Genomic DNA, 16304 nt, shown 5'->3' with positions numbered 1-16304 from the left:
GGCCATATACGGGAAGTGCAATTCTCGAGCTGGTTGGCAAATGTGATGCTAGTCTCCAAGCCGGGTAACAAGTGGAGGGTCTGCATCGATTTCCGGGACCTCAATAGGGCGTGCCCGAAGGACTTCTACCCTCTGCCCCGGATCGACCAAATGGTGGATTCGACCGTCGGATGCGAGCTGATATGCATGCTGGATGCATATCAGGGTTATCACCAGGTGCCGCTCGCCCGAGAAGACCAGGAGAAAGTGAGTTTCATCACGGCGGACGTCACCTACTGCTACAAGGTAATGCCGTTCGGGCTGAAGAACGCGGGCACCATGTATCAACGGCTCATGAACAGAGTGTTCTGAAAGCAGATCGGGCGAAACTTGGAGGTATACGTAGATGACATACTTATTAAATCACTCCAAGCGGTCGACCTGTGTGCAGATATAGAAGAAACCTTCCGGACGCTGAGAATGTACGGAGTTAAGCTGAACCCCCATAAATGTCTGTTCGGGGCGAAAGGTGGGCGATTCCAGGGCTACATTGTTACCGAATGGGGCATCGAGGTGAACCCTAGCAAAGTGAGGGCGCTGCAGGACATGCCACCGCCCCGAAGCATAAAGGAAGTGCAACGCCTCACTGGACGGATAACAGCCTTGTCACGATTCATCTCTAAGACAGCCGACCAGAGTTTGCCATTCTTCAAGATTTTGCGACGAGCAACCAAATTCCAATGGGACACAGAGTGCGATCAGACTTTCGAAGAATTAAAGGTGTATCTGAATTCATTACCTGTACTAGCTAAGCCAGTCATTGGCGAACCGCTCCGTATCTACCCATCCTCGACCGAGCAAGTCGTCGGCTCGGCGCTAGTAAGGCAAAATGGCGAGGAGCAGCCTGTGTATTTCTTAAGTCATATCCTAAAGGATGCTGAGTCCCGCTGCAGTGGTCTCGAAAAGCTTGGATTCGCTTTAGTCCTCACCGCTCGGAGACTCCGGCCATATTTTTTGGCGCACACAATCATTGTCATGACGAACAGCCCTCTAGGGAGAGTCCTCCTCAACCCAGAGGCATCCGGACGGCTGATTAAATGGACTACTGAGCTCAGTGAATTTGATATTCAATACCAGCCCCGCACAGCAATTAAAGCGCAATCCCTAGCGGACTTCGTCACGGAAGTACAAAGCCCTGAGCCTGAGGCTTCCTGGAAGGTCTATGTGGATGAGTCATCAACTCGACTCGGGAGCGGAGTCGGCATTCTGTTAATCTCACCACAGGAGGAGCGGATGCATCTGTCCGTTTGGTTGGATTATCGAGCTACTAATAATGAGGCGGAATATGAAGCTCTGATAGCAGGACTGCAGGCCGCCCGACATCTGGGAGCCAGCCGACTGATTATCTTCTCTGACTCTCAGCTCGCCGCTCAGCAACTCTCAGGAGTTTTCGAGGTCAACAATGCAAGGCTCAAGCTCTACGTGGAGACCTTCGAAAGACTCAAGACCTGCTTTGGCGAGGTGGTCATGCAAAAAATTCACCGAGCAGACAACCAGGCAGCAAATGAGTTGGCAAAGCTGGCTAGTTCAATAACACCGATCGGCGCTCAACAGGCAATCGAACACATATCCTTAGTAGTGCATATTGATAGGATGGAGGGCCTCACGTTCCCCAACGACTGGAGGACGGCTATAGTAGAGTTTTTGTGGTCAGGAGCCACTCCGTCCGACCGGGATGAAGCCCAGCTTCTGAGAAGGAGAGCCGGTCGGTTCACCCTCATCGGGGACCAGCTTTACAAGAAAGCTTTTTCCCGGCCGCTTTTAAAGTGCGTCAGTTCGGAAGACGCGGAATATAAATTGAAGGAAATACATCAAGGATCTTGTGGGGGACACCCAAGCGGTCTATCATTAGCTAGGAAGATCCTGTTGGCCGGGTACTTCTGGCCAACTCTCCATGAAGACGCCGCTCGGACCGTAGCCACTTGTCTTTCCTGCCAGAAATACCACAGCTTCTCCCATCGATCGACGGAAGAGATGAAGGCATCGATGATATCCTGCCCGTTCGACCAATGGGGAATGGACATCGTGTGACCCTTACCTATGGCGACCGGGCATAGGAAGTTCCTACTGGTAGCGGTGGACTACTTCTCCAAATGGGTTGAGGCAGAGCCACTGGCCAAGATCACCGAGCAGATGGTCAAAAAGTTCATCTAGCAGCATCTCATATGTCGGTTTGGCATTCCAAGGAGGCTCGTGTTCGACAATGGACGGCAGTTTGTCGGACAAGAGCTCCAAGAATGGTGCGAAGGGTACGGCATCGAGCAACACTTCACTTCTGTGGCATACCCGCAGAGTAACGGACAAGCCGAAGTCGCTAACCGAGAAATTCTTCAAATTATGAGGGTTCGGCTCGACCACCTCAGAGGCAGCTGGGTGGACAAACTCCCCGGCGTCTTATGGGCACTCCGCACGACTCCTAAGGAAGGAACGAGGGTCACACCGTTCCACTTAGTGTATGAAGGAGAGGCGGTTGTGCCAGTAGAGGTCGGGATCGAATCCGATCGGGTGCAACAATACAACGCGGACAACACTGAGCGGAGGCAGCTGGAGCTGGATTTAGTAGATGAAGCGCGAGCTAAAGCAGCTGTTCGGCTAATGGCGTACCGGCAGAGAATGAAGCAAAATTACAATAGGCGAGTAATCCCCAGAGCATTCCAGGTCGGCGATCTAGTATGGAAGAAGGTGAAGCCAGTCGGTGATGTGAGCAACCTGGAGGCTCCCTGGGCGGGACCCTTCAAGGTCGTCGAGAAGCTCCGATCGGGGGCATACTACCTTGAAGATTAAGACGGGCGACGGCTGGAATGACCATGGAGCGCTAGTCACCTCCAACCGTATCGAGCTGGGTAAAAGGTGCGCCTGTGTAATTAATTGAGTGTATTCCCGTCCTACGCTATCCTTTAAATACAGGAATAAGATCATGAAAAGACATAACTAGTGAACGCCGAACGGCCGAGCTTCCTGAAGACCGTCGAGCAGCGACGTTAAACTCTAGGGTCGAAGCGGCGACCATAAATATCCCGCTCGGAAGACCGTCGAGCGGCGGCGTTAAACTCTAGAGTCAGACCGGCGACTATAAACCCTCCGGCCTGAAGACCGTCGAGCGGCGATGTTAAACTCTAGGGTCGAAGCGGCGACCATAAATATCCCGCTTGGAAGACCGTCGAGCGGCGACGTTAAACTCTAGAGTCGGACCGGCGACTATAAACCCCCCGTCCTGAAGACCGTCGAGCGGCGACGTTAAACTCTACGGTCGAAGCGGCGACCATAAATATCCCGCTCAGAAGACCGTCGAGCGGTGATGTTAAACTCTAGAGTCGGACCAGCGACTATAAATCTCCCGGCCTGAAGACCGTCGAGCGGCGACGTTAAACTCTAGGGTCGAAGCGGCCACCATAAATATCCCGTTCGGAAGACCGTCGAGCGGCGACGTTAAACTCTAGAGTCAGACCGACGACTATAAACCCCTCGGCCTGAAGACCGTCGAGTGGCGACGTTAAACTCTAGAGTCGAACCGGCGACTATAAACCTCCCGGCCTGAAGACTGTCGAGCGGCGACGTTAAACTCTAGGGTCGAAGCGGTGACCATAAATATCCCGCTAGGAAGATTGTCGAGCGACGACGTTAAGTCCCATAGTCGGACCGACGACTATAAGCCCCCGGTCCAGAATTCATGGAGCGGCGATCGAAAACATAACTTATAAATTGCCGAACGACAATTGGAGGGTCCAGCCTTAGCAACACAAAAGCCCCAGGAAACTTACGGAGGTGTTTTCGCAGTCAGCTGCCGAACGGGAACGTGAATATCGAGAGGCGCGGAATCACGAGCCACGCGGTCCAAATGCGCACAATGATTAGACAAGCAAACAGGGGCATAGAAAGATTCATTCAACAAATCTAGCCGAACGACGATTACAAAAGGGTAATATAGGCCGGACGACCAACATACATCCAAGACTTCACTCTAAATAATTAAAAATCTCATCCGGAATCGTGGTCAGAAGGTCGGCATGGTCGTGGACTGGAATAGTAAAGTCTTTAGGTAGCCGGCCTTTTTTCTTCAGATAGTCGGCCGTTGCGGTGATAGCTAGTTCAAACGCGTGGATGAGCCGAGCGCAGGCCTTCTCTACAAACTTCTCCGAGCGGATGTAATTCTGCTGCATGACAGCAACTCGACTCGGCTCGGCATCCTGATATTCTTTAAAGGCAGCTCGGGAGGCCTCTAGTGCGTCTTGAAGGGTCTTCAGATCACTCTGAAGAGTGGCCACCTCCGCTGAGCGTCCGTCCTTCTCAGTTGTCAGCAGGTCGGACAACTCGTTGACTTTCACCTCCAGCGCCCGGGCTTCAGCATTCTTTGCCTCCAGGTCGGTGATGGCCTGATTCTTCCTGTTGGTGGCCAATGTGATCTTCTTATCATATGTTTTGACTTGGGTCTCAAGCCGATCCACCTTAGTTTGCAAGCCCGAGGATCTGTGTCGCTCGACCTCTAGCAATTTGTTGGCCTTCTCCAGATCGGCCTTCAGCTCGGCGTAAGAAGGGCCTTGGAGAGGAGTCCCACCAGAGACCTTGAGCTTCTTGAATTCCTCCTCGAGGAAAGCTAATCGGTGGCAGACCGCTATACTCTCCACCCAATGCTGCGATTCGGTTAAAAATGTAAAGGATAGTCAATACCGAGCGGGGGATAAGAAGAAAAGGCTTATAAGAGTTACCCCGGTAGTTTGTTGCAGATAGCTGTTGCCGAGCAGCCCAGGTAGCATCACGCCAACGCGTGCTCGGGCGTCTGTGCGCGGAGGAGTCGACGAAGAACACAAAGCACTGTAGCTTCTCATTTAAACAGATCTCAGATTTGAATCGACGGCTGAGATTGATTCTGGGCTAAATCAATGGTAAAAAGTCATCCAAAATCTGATCCGAAGGTACTGATGTGGATCTAACGTCTGGATCTACTCTCCCGTAGGTCAGATCGATCAGATCATCACTGGATGGCTCAGATCGGCCCAGTCTTCATTGAACGGTCCAGATTAATTTGGCTTGATCAATGGCTAGATGAACTCAGATCTGGATCAAAACTTCTAGATCTTCATCAATGGCTCAGATCTGCTCCCCATTAGGTTGGATCGGCCAGATATTCAACGGATGGTACAGATCTCTCCTATTCTTGATAAACGGCCCATAATGTTTCAAAGCTTGATCTTCTCGTTTGAATTCCGATTCGAGCCCAATTTCAGTCCAAATAGATCCAAAACCAAGATCCTTTGATGTCTACAAAATAAGAATTAAATATTAGCATCAAATAACACCAAAATAAGATAATTTATAATTAAATCCAAAAATACACATAATGCATGAAATGTGATGTAACCATGATTTTATCTATGAACATAACATCAAAACCATGCATAAATGAATCAAAATAATGCAGTAAAATCATGGTTATCAAATCCCCCGCACTTAGTCTTGAACGTCACGTGCAAGTAAAGAAAACTAAAAATCACCTCCATAGAAATTTCCCTAGCAATACCTAGAAGATAGTAAAAAGAATTTAACTAAGACCATCTAAAAATCAAAAACAATCATGAATACAATCCAAACAATAATCAGTAGGTATGGTAATTTCAATCCAATTGAAAAAAATTAAGCAAGTTGCAATCTCACAAGATTTTTACCTATTCTAACTCTCACACTCAAAAATGTGTATAAGTGGAGCTCACTCAATGCAACTCACAACACTTCACTACCATAAGCTTGCTTATTTCTAATTCTCCACCACTATAAACATAGCATACATGAATCAAAAGGAATTTATCATCAAGAATTGAAATGGAATCAAAAAGAACAAGTGAAATGCATGAAATAGGCAAAAGAAAAGGTATTAATGAAAATTGAGAAGATAAGAGTATTGGAGGAATATACTTGATGAGTTGACCATTTTGATGTGAAAAGAGATGAATATCATTTGTCATTACTAATTCAAAATATCAAGTTAACCTCCCCTTCAATTTGAATGCAAACATAGAATCTTGATACTCTATCTTCACACTTGATACTCTTTTGATGTGCCACTGTTTTTCCTTTCTTCTTCACTGTATTTGCACTTCAATTCCACACTTGGAAACTCAAATAATCTTGAATCACCTTATGGAGAAGAGTTCCCTCCCCCACACCTAAAACATTGTCCGTCTCGGACAATAAAACACCACAACATAGAATCAAGCAAAACAAGCAAATGAACTCTGTAATTTGAATCTAGATTCAAATCTGTACTGCAACAAATTAAGTAAAGAAAATCTTATAAGACTGTAAGGGCAGTACCAAATCAAAACTACATTGATACTTCAATTTCAGAAATGGTATTGTTGAAATTGAGTAGTAATTCTGTAACTAAAATTTCACAACCACACTAATCAGATTCTGAATTCTGCACTCTGTAATTAATACTCTGTCCAGCAGCTTTGAACCATAGCCAGAATCACCAGGAAATCAGCACTTCACCGTTTTAAGCAGCTTAGTTCTTCAAGATTCTTACTATTCCGAACACTACTGCATTTCTGCTATCCAGCATTTTTTTTTAAAAAAAATCTTTGAAGGCCAAATACCATTTGTTGCACCTTTTGCAATGTATATCCAAAGGTCTTTCATTTTTCCAGCAGCCCTTTACTCATCACATTTCTTGTCCCAATTTGGCACACAATTGAAAGCTTCAGTAAAGGGTTAACTTAGCACTGAGTTCTTTGTCTTCAACTTCAGAACTCTAATGCCTTGTAAAATTCTGAAGAATGCAGCCTCAAAGTTTTTCACACCAAACTTGAAGAATCAGTATCGATAAGCAATTCAACAATTCTGAAGATCAGCAGAATTCATAATCAAGATTCTGTTTACAGGAATCAGCTTCAATTTGAAACAATTTTGAACAACAACAACATCAACACTTGGCACACAAGTAATGGTAACTGATACACCAATTCAGATTCCTTAAATTCTACAGATTTGATACTGTTTCTAATCCTCACCTTGCTGCCGGATTGTTTCTGAAAGCTGGAAATTCAAAAGTCTTTTGGTTCCTCATTCCTTAAGTTTCTCTTCTTCCAATCAGTTCATGAGTAATTCCCCTTATTTGTGTAAGTGTAAATTCGTGCAGCATCTTCCTCAGCAATTCAGATATTCTTAAATTGGAAAGAAGTTTCCCCATTTCATTGGCTTCCTTCTTTTGTTTCAACTTTTCTCTTCCACCTTCTATTCCAACAGCACAAGATCAGAACCGAAAACAGAACTGAAGCTGGCTTCATGAAAAGTTAAACTTGGAAGTAGACATCTTTTAGCACTGCACTAATAGCAATTGAATTCACCCTTATTCCTGATCTTGAATGCACCTTTTAGCACTGATCTTTTATCTGAAATATTCTGGTTTAACTTGATACAAATCCCAACTGCTGCTTAAGCATTTTAGCATTTGTAACTTCAGAATTATATGTACTTGTGGATACATTAGTTTCATTACTGCAAATGCTGCATAAATTTTCAGTCTGGATTCCATTACAGCAGGTTCATTTTTGGTTTCTTTTTCAGCCTTTCACCTCACTCCCTTACAACTATCAATACTGAATTCAGGTACTCAAAAAGTTTTGAATTAGAGTCCAGCATCTTACATTCTGATCAGCAAATAGATTGATACGTTTGTATCAATGCATAACTGATTTTCAATTTCTTTCCTAGCTTCTGTGGTTGCATTTCTGACTTCAACCTTCAAATTAGATTGTTAAAGCATTACATTCTAAGTGCACTTGGCAACTTTCAGCGGTGTACAGAGCTGCACAAGTTAATTTCAGCTTCACAAAAAATTACATTTAGCACAGAATCCATACAAATCTGAGCTTTAGTTCCTGCTCTACAAAATCAGCAAGTAAACTTGGCACAAAACAAGACCCTGAAGACTTTTGTTCCAACTGAATTCAGACTTCACAGAACTTGAGAAATTCATTTAGCATTAGAGTGACTTCAGTAAAATCAGTGTGTAGAATTCAGTAAGATTTCAGTTTTTTTTTTCCTCAACTTTGGATTTTTTTTATCAATATGTCACTGTCTAGCCATAAGAAATTTCAACACCTCTTCTTCTCTTGAACAATTCAATTGATGCTGTCCAAGATCAGTTTCACAGTTTTGATTCTTAAAATTCTAGATTTTAAGTCACATGATGTAGAAATCAAGTTTAGAAGACCTGCCAGAAGTGCTAAGAATTAATTCAAAGCAAGGCTTATTTGAATGAGCAGATCTGGATTTAAGAAACAGAATTCTGCAATTTCTGGATTCTGTTCATTCAACTAGTTTGATTCTTATGCTTGGATTCCGAAATTTCTGCACATATGCAAAAAGCAAAAACCCTCTTAACATAGCCAAATTGAATTCGAGTTACTCTCTTTGTGTGCCACTCAAGTTCTATAATTCTTCACAGTCATTTCTGATTTCTTTTCATATTCTTTGCAGTGACAATATGAATCTGCCATTTAATCTCCAAACTGCCCAGCATGATGTTTCAATGCTCCTTCATCTTGTCTCTATAGACCTTCTACAATGCATATCTGAAAACTTTCCCTGCAGATTGAACATCATTCTGTTATACATAAATTCCTGCTATCATCAGTAACAGTCCACTTGCTTCAATTCCTGCATTTAGCTCTGCAAACAAAATTTCAGCATTCAAAACCTTACTAAGACGTTGAGTGTATCACCATAGTATCAAATTCCAAAATTCCAAACTATTGGAGCTTGCTCTTTCCATGAATAAACTCAAAGAATGATTAGGTTTAGCATTCAATACAATGAACCCTCCATTCACCACTTCCTTGTACAGAAGGAATCTTAACCATGTTGGCACAAAAATACTACAAAATCAGCCCTTGTCTTCAAACCATTTCCTGAATTATAACTTGTGTACACTCCATAGCATCTAACATTGAACTCCAATGCATTCAAACTTATCTTTGAACATTCAATATTCCGGCCATCCAATCTCCATGAACTTTGATCATGTGTACCATCATCATACTTAAGATATTGAGCCATCATTAAACAATCTAACTCATCAAGATAATCATCCAAAACCCTCAATGGATGGACCAAGCAAAAGGGAATTAAAGGTTAAAATGCAATATGAGAATGCTTAAAGGTAATTGTTAAAGAAAATTGTGGAAAAATGAATTGGAATTTGAAATAGACAAAAGAAAAGAATTCATCCTTCCTTTCCATGCATACTTATGCTATTGTGACCTTGAAAAGAAGTAAAGCAAGTTCTAGAGTTCAATTGTTGTAAGTGCATGCCACACAAAGAAAATAATGGTGTATAGGCTTTAAATGATCCTCTCTAGGTAATTTTCTTGCAAACAAGCTCAATTGATCAAATTGGAATCCACTACCATTTTAACCAATATCATGTAAGAAAAACATCCAATCATGTCACATGACCTAAAATTGATGGTCAAATTTAAGAAACTTTTACCATCTTAGAAATATTACTTAGAAAATTCCCATGGTGACTTTTATTCAAATGAAATGCTATGTACTAACATAATGCAAAGTATGGAAGCAAATGTGGAAATAAAATGCAAAATGTAAAAACAAACTGCAAATGCAAAGTATAGAACCAAAGAAATGCATAACTAATTTATTAGAGAAAAACTAAACACAAAGCATGAATTAAAATACAAGAGCAAGCAAAATTGGAACTAACTCCCCTTTCATTCCCGGTGGTTGAAGAAGGTCTAGCAAAAGAAGTCACCCCGGAAGTGGAGTAATCATGGTTCCACTTAAATTCTTTTTATTCATCCTTTTTCCCTTGAAAACTTTTTTCGGAGGTCGTAGACGGTTCAGTTTTAATACCCACTCCGGAAGCTCATGTTCTCCTACAACATCAATAAAACAAAACACCTCCCACACACATGTGGGGTAAAAAGAAAATAGGAGAATATCAGTGTGGTTTAAAGATATTTCAATAAATGAATCACAACTAATAAAATCAACAAATGGTACCTCTATAAAATTCTCTGAAAAATTACACAAAATACTCACCTTGTCATCTTGAGAAGTACCTGGAGTGGTGATTGTTACCTCTTTTTCATCAAGAAAATGCTCAGACTCTAGTTCTGGTAAATGTACATCTTTATGTAGTGATTCCTGGGTGCTTGGCTCCATAGCATAAGTCCCTACACTTACATCCTCTATTCTTGGTGATTCTTGAGGTAATGCTTCCAGTAAGCATTCCCCTACACTTAAATCATCTTCTGCAACAAGACCTGCATCACTCATATCATCTAAAGCAACATCATCAGTAGATTCAGAAATTTTAACAACTACATCATCATCACAAATAATATTAGAAAATTCTTGTGAAGAAATAGAAGTAGTGTCAGGCCTGACAAGATCTCCACAATCCACCTCTTCACTGGCTCTTTGTGCTTGTAACTGATTAATAGATGATGCTATCTGATCTAACTGACTCTGTATATTCTGTATCCTTACAAATTGTTGCTCTTGGTGCTCTAACATTTGTTGCATAACCTCATTGCATTTCCACATTGATTCTTCAATTTGTTCTTGTGCATCCTCATACCTATTCCGCTGCTCCATAGGTAGGTAGGATTGATAGGACTGAGTCTGAGGCTGATAAAAATAATTCTCCATCCCATCTCCAAAATACTGATGATATGGATCCATGGTCACATGAATTTCCTGTTCTTACACTGAAACACTAGCAAATAAAATCAGAAAACTCAGGAACAAATAAAATCAACACATGAATATATAATCATGAAAGCAATCAAAACAACAATCCTAAAATTACTAAACATTGCATATTACAATTTCCCCGGCAACGGCGCCAAAATTTGATAAAGCGAATCTGTCACATCCGCTAATCAAATTGTACAAATGTATTTTCCACTGGACCCCTTAATTTTGCAATAACGTTGTAGTAACGAGCCCAGGATCGCTCTCGAGGAATCAACAGTATGATGTAATCTAGGATTGTCTTTTTATTCCTATTTTTTGGGTTTTCGATATAAAAATGGAGTTGGGGGTTTTAAAGCTTTGAATATAAATCTACAAAGGAAAACACAGCAGTAAAGAAATTAATCTAAAGCATAAGAGTGAAACCTAAACAAATGAAATCTACTTGTGTGCCAACAATCAAACCATAATGCATTGTCACCCTACATTATAATTAAATCATCAACACACATCAAACGAAGATTGAAATAAGAAGACTCAAGTAAATCTGATCTAAAACAAGATGTAAACCCTAACTTAGAACTTAAACTCTAAACAATTAATCAAGCACAACTTAACTCAAATTAAACTACAACAAGGTAATGAAATACTAAATTACTTGCATAAAACCATAACAACCATTAAAAGAAACAAGTTCTAACTATAAAACAGTAGCAAAAAGAACTATAATGAAATAAAAACCAATCCTCTCGCAATCAATCTAACAAGCTCACACTCTTGCCGTCACACAAGAGTGCCAAAATCGAAACCACCCAATTTCGGACCTCAATGAATACTCTCAGTAGCATATCAACTCGAGGAAGGTTCAGCTACACTGACGGACCACCCCCGGCGAGCTAAGAACAACTCGGAACCCACTCAAGTGCCGAAAATATGGAAATCTGCTAATCTGGATCTCTGGATCTGGAGTGGAGCTGTGGATGGCAGATGGGCATCGGATGGAGCTCAGGAACACCGACGGACCACCTCCGAGTGTTTCTGATGGACGGAGATACCGTAGATTGGAGGACCACCTCCAAATCTCGGTGGGAACAGAAAATCGCAGAAAAGAGAATTACGTCGGAAGGAACACCTGCCGGCGGCTCCAGATGATCGGGATAAGCTGCTGTGGAGGTTATCCACCGAGGTTGAAACTTGAAGGGATGATCGGAGAAAGGAAAGGTGGTCGGAATCCTGAAGAAAACTCGCGGGATGCGGCGCTGTGCGCGGAGGAGTCGACGAAGAACACAAAGCACTGTAGCTTCTCATTTAAACAGATCTCAGATTTGAACCGACGGCTGAGATTGATTCTGGGCTAAATCAATGGTAAAAAGTCATCCAAAATCTGATCCGAAGGTACTGATGTGGATCTAACGTCTGGATCTACTCTCCCGTAGGTCGGATCGATCAGATCATCACTGGATGGCTCAGATCGGCCCAGTCTTCATTGAACAGTCCAGATTAATTCGGCTTGATCAATGGCTAGATGAACTCAGATCTGGATCAAAACTTCTGGATCTTCATCAATGGCTCATATCTGCTCCCCTTAGATTGGATCATCCAGATATTCAACGGATGGTATAGATCTCTCCTATTCTTGATAAACGGCACATAATGCTTCAAAGCTTGATCTTCTCGTTTGAATTCCGATTCGAGCCCAATTTCGGTCCAAATAGATCCAAAACCAAGATCCTTTGATGCCTACAAAATAAGAATTAAATATTAGTATCAAATAACACCAAAATAAGATAATTTACAATTAAATCAAAAAATACACATAATGCATGAAATGTGATGTAACCATGATTTTATCTATGAACATAACATCAAAACCATGCATAAATGAATAAAAATAATGCAGTAAAATCATGGTTATCAAACACTATGAATTTATTTTAGTGATCGATAAAATTTTTTTTACAGGACTAGACTTGTTACCTTCAAGATTAGCCGATTCGAAGAGTTCGATATCTAAATTACGTTAAAAAAAATAAAGGATTTGCCCCTAGGCTATATATGGTGCGATGATAAACTATGAAACGGACTCCCTAGACAATAGACTTTAAATCTCACCTATTACATTCAACGAGGTTGAATTTCTTAGACGCTAAATCGTCTGTGATGCTATATGTATGCTATGTGATTTATTTTAAAAAAAATTATCGAGTTGAGTTTGTCGATAAGATTGTTAAGGATTTTCTTAGAATGAAATTAAAAATATGAGACGTTGGTGCTTTTTGGAATTTATCCGATAAAAACGTAGAGAGTCCGACTCCTAGATTAGTTTAGCCCAAGTCCCTGGATTATTAAAAAACAATGGTCTATTTTCAAAAATTAGTTGATAAAATGTGAAGATTTGAATTATTTAATAATAATAATAATAATAATAATAATCAGAAAAATGAGGAGGACTATACTTCTTTCCAACAGACTACTATGAGGACGAACATCGACTATCCTTTACAAATGAATTTTACAGTGTGCCCATGTGGATAAAAATTAAAATAACAATGAGTATTTATCTTAATCACTTGTAGCGATTGTGTACCTACGTTACGTGAGCTAGACCTATTAAATTGAATAAAGATGTGTCAAACACATGCAATAGTATAATGTTGAATTTCTCCTTATAAAAAATTAATTTAATATTATACTTGCTAGACCTATTAAATTGAATAAAGGTGTGTCAAACTAATGCAATAATATAATATCGAACTCCTCCTTATAAAAAATTAATTTAATATTATACTTGATCTTAGTAACAAAAACTTAGAAGTATGTTTTCAAACACGATCCAAAGTATGTTTTGTATATTTCTAATTGATTAATGAGAAAAAAATATCAATAATATATAGTCTCGAACTCTGGATTAATTGATTAATGAGAAAAATTTCTAATAAAACGCTGCAGCTGAGTCTTGAACCCTAGATCACTGATTAATGAGAAAAAATTTTAATAATAAATTACAACTGAGTCTTGAACCCTAGATCCTTGATTGATATGTTTATAGAAATTACTAATAATCCACAATGAGGATGGACATCAACTATCCTTTACAAATGAATTTTAATTTGCGGAGTGCTCGTGTATATAAAAATTAAAATAACAATGAGTATTTATCTTAATTATTAGTAGTGATCGTACACATGTGTTACATGAACTAGACCTATTAAATTGGATAAGGGTGTGTCAAAGCTATGTAATAGTGTAAGGTTGAACTCCCCTTATAAAAAATTAATTTAATATCATACTTGATCTTAGTAAAAAAAAATTAAGAAAAATATGCTTTCTAACAACGTCGATCCAATATATTTATCGAAACTTCTTTGCTCGTGGTGTTACAAATATGCTAAGATGTGTGACTAAAGTGAATTGTAGATTTCTAATTAATTAATGAGAAAAATTATCAATAATACGTCACAGCTGAGTCTCGAACTCTGGATCTCTGATTAATTAATAAGAAAATTTTCTTATAATACACCGCAACTGAGTCTTGAACTCTAGATCACTAATTAATAAGAAAATTTTTCAATAATAAATTATAACTGAGTCTCAAACTCTAGATCCTTGATTGATGTGTTTATAGAAATTACTAATAAATCGCAATGAGAACGGACTTCGACTACCCTTTACGAATGAATTTTGCGAAGTGCTCATGTACATAAAAAATTAAAATAACAACGAGTATTTATCTTAACTACTAGTAGCGATCATGCACATGTGTTAAGTGAGCTAAACCTGTTAAATTGGATAAAGGTATGTCATACGGTCAGACCCATACAATAGTGTAATGTTGAACTCCCCTTTATAAAAAATTAATTTAATATCATATTTGATCTTAGTAAAAAAAATTGAGAAAAATATATTTTCTAACCGCACTAATCCAAGGTATTTATCGAAGCTTCTCTGCTCGAAGTGTTGTAAATTCTAAGATGTGTGACTAAAAAAAATTATAGATTTCAAATTGATTAATGAAAAAAATTATCAATAATACGTCATAACTAAGTCTTGAACTCTAGATCGTTGATTAATGAAAAAAATTCCCAATAACAAATCGCAACTGAATTTCAAACTCTTGATCTCTGATTGATGCATTATAGAAATTACTAATAAACCTTTAAATATTTTCAATGTAAAAAAGAAAAAAAAGACATTAACATAATTTAATTTTAGGTTTCACCGAAAAGTTAGTTAGTAAATGGAGCATATTTTTAATAAAATAGTAAAATTTATCTTTAAAATAAAATAATAATAATAACAATCCACTGTACATTCCATCTGGATTGATGAGTCCTCGAGGCTATGGTGTTACAGTAAGACATCTAAGTTGTCACTCATATATTCACAGTTCGATCTTTAGTTATGGCATATTTGTAGAAATTTTTCCTCCAACTGAAACGCGCAATCAACTGATGTTGGACTTCTGAATTAGTCACTATGTACATTTCTCGATTTACTCAGATGATCGATGGAAATACAATTCTATGGACTAAATCAATCATCTTAGAATTAATCAATGAGACTAATTAGATTTATTATTATTTTATTATTATTATTTTCGATCGACCCATTCAACCGACTAAAAGGATTGCGAATGAACATGCTCAGAATCTCAAACCACACAGGTAGAGGGGGCCAAGGCACTGCCCGCATTAATTAATCGGTTTTGTCTGTGAACACAAAATTGTGGACGCAGAGAGCTCAATTCCAACCTCATCTTACATACAGTAAATGAATGAATGAATGCAGCAGCAGCGGAGCAGTTTGGCTGATGTGTGAAAGACTGGTCAAAATGCTGAAAGGCAGGAGGGCAGAGATCCCAAGGAGGAAGAGGAGGAGCTGGGGGGTGGTGGTGGACCTAGCCCTGTCTTTGTCCCTCTGCTGACTCCCTCGACTCGGTATCGCAATAATCAAGTTTAGCGTATTTGATTAAAAAAATCGAGTTGGACGAATTTATTTGATTAGTTAGTGAGAAAAGGATCTTTATAAATTTATTACTGTGTGATTTAATAGTTACGAATTTGAGTTGCATAAACCGTCTTTTGTAATTTTAAAATAAGACTACGTATAATAGAATTAATATGATTTTATCCTTACCTCTCTACAAGACTATGAGATTGATCGTGTGAGATGTCTGGGACTAACATATGACCTTTTAGTCGGTTCAAAGAATTAAATACTTGGATTAAAAAAAATCTAATCCTTCCTCAAGATCTTAAATTGACGAAAGTACAATTTAAGTCATGGAAACCGTCTATTATATTATAATCCAGCATAAGATTATATATACTAGATCCAATATGATTTGATCTTTTCTTGAAATCCTAAATTGACAAGAGTACGAGTTTGATCTAAGAAATAATCTATTGCAATGCAAACTAAAACTACATATGATAGGTCCGATGTGGTTTGATCCTTTCTCGAGATCCTGAATTGATGGGAGCATGGGTTCAAGTTACGAAAATAGTATATTGTAATACAATATAAGACTACATACAATATAATCAACG

The sequence above is a fragment of the Zingiber officinale genome, chromosome 2B, assembly GCF_018446385.1.
Source record: "Zingiber officinale cultivar Zhangliang chromosome 2B, Zo_v1.1, whole genome shotgun sequence".
NCBI classification, from domain to species: domain Eukaryota; kingdom Viridiplantae; phylum Streptophyta; class Magnoliopsida; order Zingiberales; family Zingiberaceae; genus Zingiber; species Zingiber officinale.
Note: the sequence above shows the minus strand (reverse complement) of the source record.